At 34.3% G+C, this 14,115-nt stretch overlaps 2 long non-coding RNA genes across 2 annotated transcripts; one reads left to right on the top strand and one right to left on the bottom strand.

Moving 5' to 3' along the window:
- The first annotated feature begins 2,151 nt into the window (after positions 1-2,151).
- Positions 2,152-5,834, top strand: LOC107809473 (uncharacterized). The gene is made up of 2 exons (XR_012711157.1): positions 2,152-4,037; positions 4,543-5,834. It is a non-coding gene; the product is annotated as an uncharacterized LOC107809473 (long non-coding RNA).
- Positions 5,835-7,095: 1,261 nt separating this feature from the next.
- Positions 7,096-11,169, bottom strand: LOC107809012 (uncharacterized). Its single transcript, XR_001653306.2, has 2 exons — positions 10,750-11,169; positions 7,096-7,473 (listed from the first exon to the last, which is right to left on the bottom strand). It is a non-coding gene; the product is annotated as an uncharacterized LOC107809012 (long non-coding RNA).
- Between the last annotated feature and the right edge of the window lie 2,946 nt (positions 11,170-14,115).

Raw genomic sequence — 14,115 nt, 5'->3', positions numbered from 1 at the left:
CAAACGGGTACAAGTTTAAGTGGCCACGAGGTCATTTCGCCTATTCAATTCTATTAGTTTAACTTAATTTATCGATAATGGAATAGAAACACTAGAATAGTACTTGAAAGTTTGCGCGATAGGTAAACATCATCTCAATTTTCAAATTTTGAGCAATTTAATCGATTTGAATTAAAAAAATGTGAATAGATAAATAATTTAGAGCATTTCTAAAATGAAAAGAGTCATAACTAAAATAGAATATATGTTCTTGTTAGATGCACTATAATTAACTAAAAGGAAAATGTTAATTACAAATGTGCAGTTTCAGCAGCATAAATTCACTGCTGAATTGCAAGTTGGATGTATGAATGCGTTTTTTGAACGTCGTGCATGCCTCCCATCGGATATTACCTTTTTCTTATCCTTCTTTATTTTTTGTTTGTTTCTTAGCCTAGGGTTTGTCGTAAAAAATTACTTTACTTTACACAAGAGTGGAGCAAGGTCCGCGTACATTTCAACCTTTCGAGATCCCACTCGTGAGATCACTATGGATATATCATCTTCGTTGTTGTTATTTTAGTTTTGTTTGTTTTTGTAAATTATTTAGATGTTTAAAAATGTCGTTTTTCTAAAAATTTAACTTAAACTTGGATAACTCCATGAACGGCGATAGGGATGAAGGTAGAAATAGAATGATAACTTATGTCCTTTGTTGCAAAAGGTATGCATAAGTGTGGATTACGCAGATTAAATGTTTTAATTTTTAGCCTTTATTCAAGTATTATTTTTAATTTTTAAAAATTTACTTAATTTCAAGGTAGACGAAAAGTAAGTTTAAGTTACGATCACAAAGAAAATTGTTTCACTCTCTCTTCAAGTAATAATAATATCATATAAATGAAAATATATATCAATAAAGTCAAGGTTTTTTGTTTTATACTGCAAGAATATGTGAAGTAAATACTTGGTGAAAATGGAACTTGCACCTCAACAATATATTTTTAACTGTAGCTCTAATATCTTATTCTTTTCCGAAGAATTAACTCAAATAGCCGATCACCCAACCGCTTAAACTAAAAATAGCCAGTGAATATATAATATATGCATAACTTACGTATTATATGTGTATAATTATATATAATTTATATAACTAGAAAAAATAAATAGTGACTATGGCCGGCTATTTGTGTAAATATTCTTTTATTTTTTTGGTCGAGCTTTCCTATTCATATGTTTTCCCTTTTATATTTTTTACTATCACCTTCGATTCAAATACATTCATCAACAAAGATAAAAGCGAAAAAGGTGACAAATGGTATAATCTTATCTCACAAATGATTGTGAAAGGCCTTTGTCATGATCCCAACTTTCAAATGTTTCGTCACATTTGGCAATTTTGCGTGGCATTAACCCCACATTTTCCAGTATTCAATTCGCAACTAATCATCGAAACTTTCACTTTCAACATCTCTATCATGCTACCATCATTATTCATTAATTTATCAACCAATTTATGCTACTCACACTATTTCTCAGCCACTGTTTTCCTTTACCTTAATGATTCACGCTCTTTAAAGAATTGGTACTAATCATTAAAGTGTTTTATTACAACCAATTAAAAATCTGGTGGCAAATAAGATAATTTAGTAATTACTATAATTGCATAAAGACTTGTGAAACAAAATTAGACGATTTTAGTATTTCAACCCGAAATACATTTAGTCATTTTTCCACATGAAAATAAAATCTAAAAAAAAATACCCTTAAAATTTCGGCAAAATTCCCGCATAATATGCTGGAGTTCAAATTTGTTCATAATATGCTGGAAATTTATACGCAAGAGTTCTATAATCCAGCATATTATGATATAACTTTCGTGTTTCAGCTAGAGTACTTTTGTCCATATTTTATCTTCGCCTTAAATAGTGACTGTTTTTCAATAACTTTGCAAACACTGACTTTTTTTCAATAATCACCCGTAAAAATGGCTATGTCATGCTATTTTGACCAACAATAATAACATATCTAGTATAGTGTCACAAGTGAGATTTAGGAAGGATAGAGTGTATGCAGATCTTATGCTTACCTTGTAAAGACAGAGAGACTCCCTTAAAGGTAATCAGATCTTAGATAACACTCAACAAGTAATTGGTGTGACCAAATCAATTTCATTGAAAGAAGCAAACCTAATGTTATTTGTTTGCTTTGACTTGAAAGAGCCGAGAGAAAAATGGGGCCTGACCCATCTCAAACTTAAATATTCATATTCTGCTCGTAAAAATTGTACGGGCGCCCTATTTGGTCGCCCACATTTAATCTATATCCATTTTTTTTAAACTTTTAACTTGTACCCATTTTTTAAACAATTTCGACCCTCTTTCTCCTCCTCCTTCTCCCAGTGATCTCCATATCTCTCCGGAACTTAACATTGATATAACAATATCTCTCCTTCTGTGGCTTCACTCAAATCCTCAGAACCATAGCATAAGGTGACGAGGAGGATGAAGAATAAACGTTTGCATAAGAACCAAAAGAAAGTTGTTGGTGATGGAGCTTTTGTTCGTTTTAGTTACCCATGTAGTGCTTCCTTGCATTCCTTTCTTCGATATTGTGTACCTTCATATGTTAGAAAGAGATGTTATTAGCAGAGGTTGGGAGAATGTTTTGAAGCTTGGATTTTGCACTGATGGTTAGAGTTTTGACAATTTGTTTTTGAACCAGACGACATGTTATTTAAGTGATTGAAGCGAGTTCAGCCTCGCTTCAGCCCTTTTCTTTGGATAGACCATAAATCTTTTTACTCTGAAATTGCATGTCAGTGTTGTAAAAACTGTCAGATCTGGAAGTCTGGATTATCTACTTGGTTGAACTTTTGGTTTCTGGCAAACATTCCTCGGTCTAGAGCTGAACTTCGCCTGTTACAAAACAAAAACTTCAGCTGAAGTTCGCCAGTTACAAACAAAAACTTCAGCTCTAGAGCGGAACTTCGCCAGTTACTAGAATGCTGAAGTTTTGCGTGATTGTCTTTGCTACTTCAGCCCCGTATGCTGAAGTTATGCAAAAAAACGGGTACGTTTGCAATTTTTTTTGCAAAGCGAACACAAATTAAAATGTGACACAAAAAACGGGTATAGATACAAATGACCCATTATGCTCTCAGGGATAGCTGGCCCTTATCGCTTGCTGCGGATCCCATTTATACTTTTTGTTTTAATTTTTACTTTCTTCAACTCCCAATATTTCCCATTGGTTGCTTTGGGCTACTGCTGAATATTTAAAGAAGATTCTCTTATCTTCTCAAATTTAACACCATGCCAATTGGCCCAATACTATAGATTATTGCCTGTTACAATTTATGGATGAGTTTGTATAATAGTATTATACTCCCAAGTTGGGTTCTTTTTCTGTTCATATAAATGTAACACATTACTACGCCAAATATTTGTCCAACTACCATAAAATTTGCAAGTGTTAAGTTATTATCACAAGAAATTACATAGAAATTTCTCGAAGCAATACGTGTGACACCCCAAAATTTTTACAATATTTGTATTCTTGATTGAGCATTTTTTTTAACGAGGAAATATTTTACTTTGCACTTCCTAAATGTGAAATGGTCAGTATATGAAAATTTCTTACTTTAGGTTGTGTTAATATTGGCAAGGAAGTTCCATGGTGTTGCTATATGTAACACTTAATATTATTTTGACGAGTTGTTATTAAATATAATATATAATTAAGTTTTGGGTTTACAACATTTTGTATTTATCTAAGAATATTTAGTAGTTGAGGAATCATTTTATTTCATATCTATCCGTAAGCTCCCTATTCTTCTACTCTTCCGAAACAAAAAAAGAAGAAGAAATATCTACCTCTCTCTTTCTATCTCTATCTTTCTACTCTATCTCTCTATCTCTATCTCTCTATCTCTATCTCTCTCTATCTTTCTCCTCTGTAAGAACAAGAAGCTGAAGGTTCATAAAAAAAAACCCATGGATTTCTACTAAATCAACACACAAAATTCGTTTTTGGTGAAGATCAAGTTGCTCCTCTTGGTAAGTTTCTATAACCCGTTTTTATACTAGACATCTACTAGTATTTTCTACATATCTTTTTGTACAGAGCTCCGATTTAAGTGATCTAGGACTTTCTGGAAAGGTATTTCATAAATCTACAACTCTTATGAAGGAATCAAAATCTAGTTTTGTTGTTATGTACCTGAAAAAGAGTCAAAAAGTACAGGGCAGGTGCTGTCCAGATTTTCTGTTCTTGAAATACTCCATGTACTGCTATTAGTAAATTTAGCATAACTTTTTGTTCAAAAATGATATGGTGGTGATTCAAGATGTTCTGAAACGGTAAGACATAGATCTACAACTTTTATGAAGACTATAAAGTCTAGTTTGTCCGTATAGATCTTCAAAACGGAGTCACAACTTAGAACAGTGATACTGTCCAGAATTTCTGTTTCAAACGTTTTTGGGTAATTTTCACCAATATCATGTTTAGTTGACTTGTTAAATTACTGAACTTATTTAGATATTTGATTATGTATTTAAGGTATATAAACCCTTGAAAAAAACATCAAAGGAGAAGTGTTTGAGGAAGTGGACAGATTTGGTTTGTTTACGGCGTAGACGATTCGAACGTCCCCAAGTTGTGATTGAACTGTTTTATGGTAAAACACCAAGGTTTGTGTATAAACTTGTACTCTTTTTGCTTGCTGGAAATATGTTGAAATAACCTGATATTTTATTTTTATTGTCTTCAATTTATATTGTTTTATTCGTATTATATTAAGTCTTGTCAGAAATTTGCTAAATCGCCCATTCGTACGGATTGTTTGATCATTTTGCATTCTTGTTGGGACTTTTTCCTTCTTGTGGCAGTGATTTGGTCACTCACTTGGCATGCCTCTTGATTCGGATCTTTTGCCATCTTGACTTTGGATTTGTAGTTCGTCTTGGATTATGGAACTTGTCCGTGTTAAGTACGAACTAGGAAGCCATTTTTAATATGGTTCTTGATTCTCTTGTCTATTGGGTTTTGACCCTACTTGATTTGGGGCTTCGGTCCATCTTGATATCTGATTATGCTTAGTGTGATGGCATGACGTACATATTGGGCGAAAAATGGATAATTGGTATACTTCCTTAAATTAATAGTATACACTTTCTAGACTCTTGAGCATTGTTATTAATATTTGGAAACACTTCAAAGTTTGATATTGGTATGTTTGATATATTTGTTCACTTGTTTTAAATTATGTTAAATTGAGCTAACTATGACTGAAAAGGGGAATTGGAGAATTTAATGACTCCAAGCCTAAAGTTTATACACCACTAAGCTTTATGCTTAGCGATAGTTGTTTTCTATCGTAGGAAATGTTCGGGATGAAATCTGAAGATGGCCAGGGTGAATTAGTCTTTTGGAAGAACTTATGAAGATCACATTTGCATATGCACCTTGGTTTTGCATAGTTTTGGGACGTATACATGATGTACAGGATATACAGAATATATACATATATATATATATATGTCACATATATATATATATATATATATATATATATATATATATGTCACACTTATGTTATTTGGAGGCTTGTTGGTTTTTAAAGACCAAAAAAATCTTGTAACTTGAATTTGTAACCTACTTTATTGTATTAGGGTATTTTAATGACTCAGATCTTGTAATATGCTGAATTTACACTTTGTCTTGTAAATATGTAGAAAAGGAGAAAACTAGTTTCCCTTTCTTTATACCCGATAGTTTAAAATTTATGTATAATACAAACTTGCAGTGATTTTGAATGAGTGTATAAATTTGTTAGAAAGTTGTTTTATTCTCTTTATTGCTCAAAAAGGGTTATATCACCATGTGTTAATATTTTGACATTGTATTTTATGTTAAATAAAATTATGGTGTATGTTAAAAAAAAATATGTATTGCACTTTGAACCTTTTCGCATGGGCCTATTTCCGCTACTAAATTACTTTAGATATTTTTGTTAATATCTCTTTTAATATTTTGTTAGTAGGGAATTAGATTTGTTTCTTAAGTAGTAGCCTCCCAAAGGGGTTGCTACAATACGTGAACGCGATGTTTTGTGCACTGTATTACCCTTTTAATTACGGTAATGTAACTGTGTAACTGGTCAACTGGTCAACACTTTAGCGGCACCAAAAGAGGACTAAAGGTAGCAGATTGAGGACAGCATAGCTTTTTTAGAGGCCAATCTTTAAATTTTGTTCTCCATAAATCATTGGACTTTTAGCCTTTAAAAGTAATTAGAATAAACTAACACATTAGATTAATAGCTCGTTTGGCCAAGCCGCAAAAATCAACCTATTTTGAGAAGTATTTTTTTTCAAAAGTGTTTTTCTCAAAAATACTTATGGTGAGAAGCAGTTTGTGTTTGGCTAATTAGTTTGAAAAGCGCTTCTGAGCAGCAACTAGTATTTGGCCAAGCTTTAAAAAACTGCTTCTAAGTGTATTTTTCTCAAAAATGCTTCTCAAAAAGTGCTTTTGGAGAGAAGCTACTTTTTTCTGTTTCTCCAAAACTGCTTCTGCTTCTTCTCAAAAGCACTTTTTTCCTTCCAAAAGCTTGACCAAACACCTCAATTTTTAGTCAAAAATACTTTTGGCAAAAAAAAGCACTTTTCACCGAAAAGAAGCTTTGGCCAAACATGCTATAAAGAGAGACAAAATTTAAAAATTACTACAAAAAGGTCGTATGTGCAAATCCCTATCAATATGTGAATCCACAGAATACAATTGATGTAAAAGCTTATTCCCATCCGGTATTAATACATCTAACTATAGTTTATTGATGTAAATTTATACCTTTTTTTTACTTAACCACGATACGTACATTAGTTTGATGATTTCTGCCGAATTGCCTAATGAAACCATGAAAGGCAGCCTTTATTAGTAAACGTTTGGTTAGTAGTAATACAATAAAAAGTGTCACGACCCGGATTTTTTTCCCTCGGAAATCGTGATGGTGCATAATCGTGGAAGCTTGGCAAGCCAATTATTAGGGGTCTACACAGTAACAATCAATCCCAAACAGTTATAAACAAAAAACTTAAAATTAAACAGCTGATAAATGCGGAAGAGTTATAGCATGATCAAATAATCCAATACAAGTCTACCTACGGATCCGGTGTCACAACTTCATGACATCTACGAGTTACTACAAATACTGGTCTGAAAAGAAAGTACAACTGTTCTCGGGAAAGAAAAGAGACAGTAGAAAAGCTAAATAGGGAAGGGGGACTTTAGGCTCTGCGAACGCCAGCAAATCTACCTTGGTCTCCCTGGACTGAAGGCAGCTACCGCAGATACTTACCGGGTCCGATACCGAAATTTGCACAAAAGAGTATAGAGTGTAGTATCAGTACAACCGACCCCATGTACTGAGTAAGTGTCGAGCCTAACCTCGGCGAAGTAGTGACGAGGCTAGGACACGACAATCACATATACCTATGCAGATAGATCATATACAGACATAAATATAATAACAGGAATCAACAGAATAAGGTGGGAAGGGGACATGCTGCGGGAGATATCAGATTCTAACAATAAGCCAATAAAGGAGCATCAATAAAGGAGCATAATGAACATCATATTTAAATCAACAAAACAGTGAAACGTTAACACGTGCACGACGTCACCCCATGCTTTTACTCTCATCCTCACCATATAAAAACAATAGAATGGCACGACATCACCCTTCGTGCACTATTCCTCACATATCGGCACGATATCACCCTTCGTGCATTAACTCTCAAATCATGACACGGCATCACCCTTCGTGCGTTATCACTCATAATATCGTGCACGACATCACCCTTCGTGCTTTACACTCTCTCACAATAACATGCACGACATCACCCTCCGTGATTTACACTCTTCCTTACACAAACAATGGAAAACAATATGTCCCGAAAAGGGAATCAACTATATCAACAATAACATCCCGGCAAGGGAATCAACAATATCAGCAAAACATCCCGGCAAAGGATTCAGCTATAACCAATCTCGCTTCAAAAATTTCCTTACCAAAATGAAACTTTAATTTGAGTCAATACTCAACAATAGTCAATTACCAAGAAACTTTCATAAGCTTGTTCAACATTACTAACCATCAATTGAGCATGATTGGTACATAATAGGTTCACAAAATCATGATATAAGACTCACGAGCATGCTTGACACTAATGTATAGATGCTCGTCACCACACATATATGTCGTACTCGATACAAGCACATAGCAAATAGACCATAACTCCTATTCCGTCAAGCTAAGGTTATGCCAGACACTTACCTCGATTCCACGAACAAGATTAAGCCTCTACTATCGCTTTACCTCTCGGTTTCACTTCCAATTCGCTTGCATCTAGTCACAATTTACTTAACGATATCAACAAATGCTAAATAAACCAATTCTAATGCATGAAATTTCTAATGATTTCCCCAAAAAGTCAAAAATTGACCCCGGGCCCGCTTGGTCAAAACCCGAAGTTCGAACCAAAACCCGATCACCCAATCACTCACGAACTCAAATATGTAATTAGTTTTGAAATCGGACATCAAATCAAGGTCAAATTTTGAAAATTTGAAAATCCTAACTTCTACCCAAAAACACCCAATTTCCCATGAAAACCTTGATTTTGAAATGAAATCATGTAAAAAGATGTTATAGATTGAAGAAAATAAGTTAGAAATTACTTACTAATCATTTAGAGAAGTTTGTGCCTTTGAAAAATCGCCTAAGGAGGTTTAGGGTTTAAGAATGTTCGAAAAATGAAGAAAATCCCCTCTGAAATCACATTTAGCAGGTGCAGTTAAGAGGGGTTCGCAATTGCAAACCCTTCAAAAGTCTGCTACCTTGGCATCTGCGAAGGATATGTCGCATTTGCGACTCCTGACTCTTTCACATTTGCGACCAAATTGTCGCATTTGCGAGAATGGCCTGCCCAGGCTTGGTTCGCAATTGCGACGCCTGGGTCGCATTTCCCAAGCATGATAACTTCGCATTTGCGAAGCCTGATCTCGCAATTGCGAGATCAGAGTCCTTTCACACAGCTGCAACATACCAACAATTTTCATACGTCCAAATTCACTCTGTAGCCTCCAAAACTCACGCAAGCCCTCGGGGCCCCAAACCAATCATGCATGCAAATCTAAAAATATCATATGGACTTGCTCGTGTGAGCAAATCATCAAAATAATATCAACAACTACGAATTAAACCTCAAATTCATAAAATCACTCAAGAACATTGAAATTTTTATTTTCTCAACTATAGGTCCGATTTATACCAAACCAATTCCGATTCTTGTCACACCTCCTTTTTCCTACACCCCCGTAAAAGGGTATAAGAGAGTTTTTTCAATTTAAAGTGACAATCAAAACGGGGTCATTTTATTAAAAATTTAGAGTCGCCACTTGGGATAATTTATGGTGTCCCAAGTCACCGATTCAAATCCCGAATCGAGGAAAAGATTGACTCTGTTTTTCAGTCCGAGAACACAGAAATCCGGGTAAGGAATTCTGTTAACCCGGAGAAAGGTGTTAGGCATCCCTGGATTCCGTGGTTCTGGCACGGTCGCTTAACTGCTATCATTGGCCTAATTATCTAATTTTAAAACACTTTTAAACCTATGTGCATTTTTAACTTTTTAACCGCTTTTATTCATTTTTAGGAAGATTTCAACGTTATACAAAACACGCCTTTGGATCACGCCACATGAAATGCACCCGCTATCTGCGACATATTTTATTTAACGTTATTAGGATTTGGATTTGGGTCACATGAAATGCACACCCGAGTTTAGGAAAGTAATTTTTAAAATAGTGCGCCTAAAGCAACTACGCATTTTAAATTTGTGAGGGCCATGAAAAATTCAACTAGATGGTGCTCCTCGATTTCTAAAAGATTAAAATTAATTAAGTGAGGGCCATGCGTTTGAGATTTTATTTGGGATGGCACGCCTCAAATTATTCCAAAGGGCTTTACTCGACTAAAACAAACTACGGATGATCATAAGTTATTTTTTCTTAAACTACTTCAATTTTTTCTTTTTAAATCTAGTAGATGAAATAATATATATTTCTACATATAACATCAGATCATTAAACCTGTCTAGGAGACAAAAGCTCAAATAAAACGTATAAACTTATCCTGAACATATTCATGGTCTAAGAAACTCTATTCAACACATAATTACAGAGATTCAATATTCACGAATCAAAAAATGCTAACCCAAGAACCCGTTTCGTGCTTCTGTACCCGTTGTCCAATTAACTCACAATTCAAACAATTTCAATGGACAAACTACCATGACAATCCATTAGAACTAACAACCAGTGCTTAACTCTACATTCACAAACCATGGTACTGAAGGCAAAATAAGGATCGAAGCTAGAGCCACTAATCTCTCACATGAATTTCGGAAATAGGAAACAAACTTCAACCATATCATTATAATTTCTAAAATCAATAGAAATAGAAGAACACGAAATCCTCTGAGATGTATTACTCAAATTCATAGCAGTGACAACTTGATACTAACAAGGGTACATTTAGAGCCAACAAATATAACTGAAAAGCATTTAAGATCTAGCAAGCAATTTCTCAAAAAATAATAATAGAAAAATAACTCAACAAAACATTGAACTAACAACATGCCGTGAATTTAATACTTCTCATTTCCAGTAACAAATACAAACAATTAGAGATTCAGGGATATGTACCTAACTGCAGAGAGACCCGTAGGAACAATGACCCAAATAAAGGTCCAAATTGATGAATGAAATTGGGCAGCAGAAACGGCCAAACAAGGAGACAACAGTAGCAAAGAACCAAGCAATGGCTTATAGAGCTTCAGCAATAATCAACAACAAACAAATCGAAGACAGCCTCCAATCCCAGCTAAAATCAGCTTTATAAATAACTGAACTTGTATAAAAGCAACAGAGATATCAGGCAACTCTTGAAATCTCTTTAATGATTTTGATTTTTTGATTCAGCCGCTGATCTTCTTGGATGGGTGGTCGTGGTGATGATTTTGGTCTATCTTCTCTTCTTTTAGAAATGAAGCGCAAGAAGCAGAAGGGAGGGCTCCGTGTTAGCCGTTTGTAATGGCAGGGGTCTAAAAAAATCATCTCCTCCCTCTCTTGTCTAGGTTTTAGGGATTTAAGGGAAGGGAAATGGGTAGGTCAAGGAAAGTTTTGGATCAGATCTGGGCTGGGTGAGAATTGACCCAATTTCATAAGACAAACTTTTTTTTTCAATTCTTTCTTTTATTTTCTAATTTTCCTTTTTTTTAAATTAAAATCCTACAACTTAAATTCTAGATTATCTAAAAATGTGAAATTAAACTAATTATCTAATCATAAAAATTATAAACATTACTTAATCCTAAATCAAAAGAGAAAAATCAATAAAATGAAAAAGTGTAAAAATGAAGCATTTTTTGTGATTTTCAATTTTTATAAAACAAGTAACTACCAATTAATCCTAAAAAATATAAAAATAAAGCCTAAATGCCATGCGTGATGTTTTTTTGGTATTTTTCATGATTTAAATAAAATAAATGTGCACAGACAAATGCAAGCAATTAACAAAAAATGCTACAAAAATTCACGAAATTGCAAACAATGGAAAAATTATTTTGTTTTGAATTTGTGGGAGTAATTCATATAGGGCAAAAATCACGTGCTCGCAGTTGCCCCTCTTTGCCTGGAAACATGAAGAGTTTTCATGTAAAGATAAAGTGAGCGGATACGAGTGATTTTTTCCCGTTTGAATACTCTATGGGAAGCGTTTTTGAAAGACTTGACTGCACCCTGTTTCCGAGGTTGCCTACATATCCTTGGCTAAAAAGAAATCAGGTCAGTGTAGTTCAGGAATGTTTGGTAGCTGAGACTACCATGAAGCTGTGACTTCACTGTTGTTGTTGTTGCTGCTACTGCTTACTGAACCCCTTATTATACCAAAAATAAAAAGAAGCTAGACTAGACTATAATCTATGCATTTACAAAATCCTATCTACATCTTCAAACTTGCTCTTGTGGTTCTTGTTGACTTGTTGACTTGTATTCTCCAGGTGGAACCCCTTGTTGCCGCCTTGAATTGTAATCCGAGATGTTTTCCCTTTCTCCAGGTGGACCCTGCTTGCTAAGACTTGAATGTATTCCCTTGTTCTCTAGGTGGGCGCCTGATTGCTAAACTTGAAAAATGTATTCCCTTGTTCTCCAGGTGGGCGCCTGATTACTGAACTTGAAAAATGTATTCCCTTGTTCTCCAAGTGGGCGCCTGATTGCTAAACTTGAAAAATGTATTCCCTTGTTCTCCAGGTGGCCGCCTGATTACAACAAAACAAACAAAACAAAAGAAATTTTCCTGCCCCAGTTTGATATTGGAAACATCTGTGAGTGTTAACAAAACTATAAATCACATGCGCTGCTGATGAAAGATGCAATGATGAGAGTAAAATTAATGACTCGACTAGGATGTGCGTCTTCTAAACGTGATTGAGCTTGCGGAAAACTATAAACTAAGCTTGACTAAAGTAAAAACTCACCCTATTCTCCACGTGGGGCCCCTTGATTTCAGGAAAACTAAACATTGATAATCTTCAGAAAACTTAAAAAATGACTCCCCATTTTTTTCAAATTCAGACTTCCCTTTTTTTAAAAAAAAATTATCATCCTAGGAGAAAATTCATCGTACTAGGTTTTCTATCTTAGGAGAAAGATTCATCAGACTAAGATTTTGATCCTAGAAGAAAATTCATTAGACTAGGTCTTTTTTTTTTGGTATCTTAGGAGAAAGATTCATCAGACTAAGATTTTTATCCTAGGAGAAAGTTCATCAGACTAGGTCACTTTTTTTGGTATCTTAGGAGAAAGATTCATCAGACTAAGATTTTGATCCTAGGAGAAAATTCATCAGACTAAGTCTTTTTTTTGTTATCTTAGGAGAAAGATTCATCAGACTAAGATTTCTATCCTAGGAGAAAATTCATCAGACTAGGTCTCTTTTTTTTTAGTATCTTAGGAGAAAGATTCATCAGACTAAGATTTTGATCCTAGGAGAAAGTTCATCAAACTAGGTCTTCTATCTTAGGAGAAAAATTCATCAGACTAAGATTTTGATCCTAGGAGAAAGTTCATCAGAATAGGTCCTTTATCTTAGGAGAAAAATTCGTCAGACTAAGATTTCGATCCTAGGAGAAAGTTCATCGGACTAGGTTCCCTAAGATTTTGATCATAGGAGAAAATTCATCAAACTAGGTCTTTTTTTTTGGTATCTTAGGAGAAAGATTCATCCGACTAAGATTTTGATCCTAGGAGAAGGTTCATCAGACTAGGTCTCGCTTTTATTATCTTAGGAGAAAGATTCATCAGACTAAGATTTTGATCCTAGGAGAAGGTTCATCAGACTAGGTCTTTTTTTTTGTTATCTTAGGAGAAAGATTCATCAGACTAAGATTTCTATCCTATGAGAAAATTCATCAGACTGGGTCTCTTTTTTTTTGGTATCTTAGGAGAAAGATTCATTAGACTAAGATTTTAATCCTAGGAGAAAGTTCATTAGACTAGGTCTTCTATCTTAGGAGAAAAATTCATCAAACTAAGATTTTGATCCTAGGAGAAAGTTTATCAGACTAGATCCTCTATCTTAGGAGAAAAATTCGTCAGACTAAGATTTCGATCCTAAGAGAAAGTTCATCGGACTAGGTTCCCTTTTTTGTTATCTTAAGAGAAAGATTCATCAGACTAAGATTTTGATCCTAGGAGAAAATTCATCAGACTAGGTCTTTTTTTTTGGTATCTTAGGAGAAAGATTCATCAAACTAAGATTTTTATCCTATGAGGAAAAATATGCAGATCAATGGCAAGATTTTATGCACAATAGCAAGACAAATAAAGGCAAAGATTTGAGAAACTTCCCTTTGTCGGCTCCTCTCGTCTTTCCTTTTTCTTCTCTTTTTTTTGTTTTTTTTTTCTTTTTTTTTCTCTTTTTGAATCACTTTCCTTGCATCGCTTTGTTCCTGTTTCATACAAAGGAAAATTTGTCAGTTTTGAAAATGGTGGTTGGTTGTGGCCTTGAGT

The sequence above is a fragment of the Nicotiana tabacum genome, chromosome 6 (assembly GCF_000715075.1).
Source record: "Nicotiana tabacum cultivar K326 chromosome 6, ASM71507v2, whole genome shotgun sequence".
Taxonomy (NCBI): domain Eukaryota; kingdom Viridiplantae; phylum Streptophyta; class Magnoliopsida; order Solanales; family Solanaceae; genus Nicotiana; species Nicotiana tabacum.
This window is presented reverse-complemented; position numbering and strand designations above follow the sequence as displayed.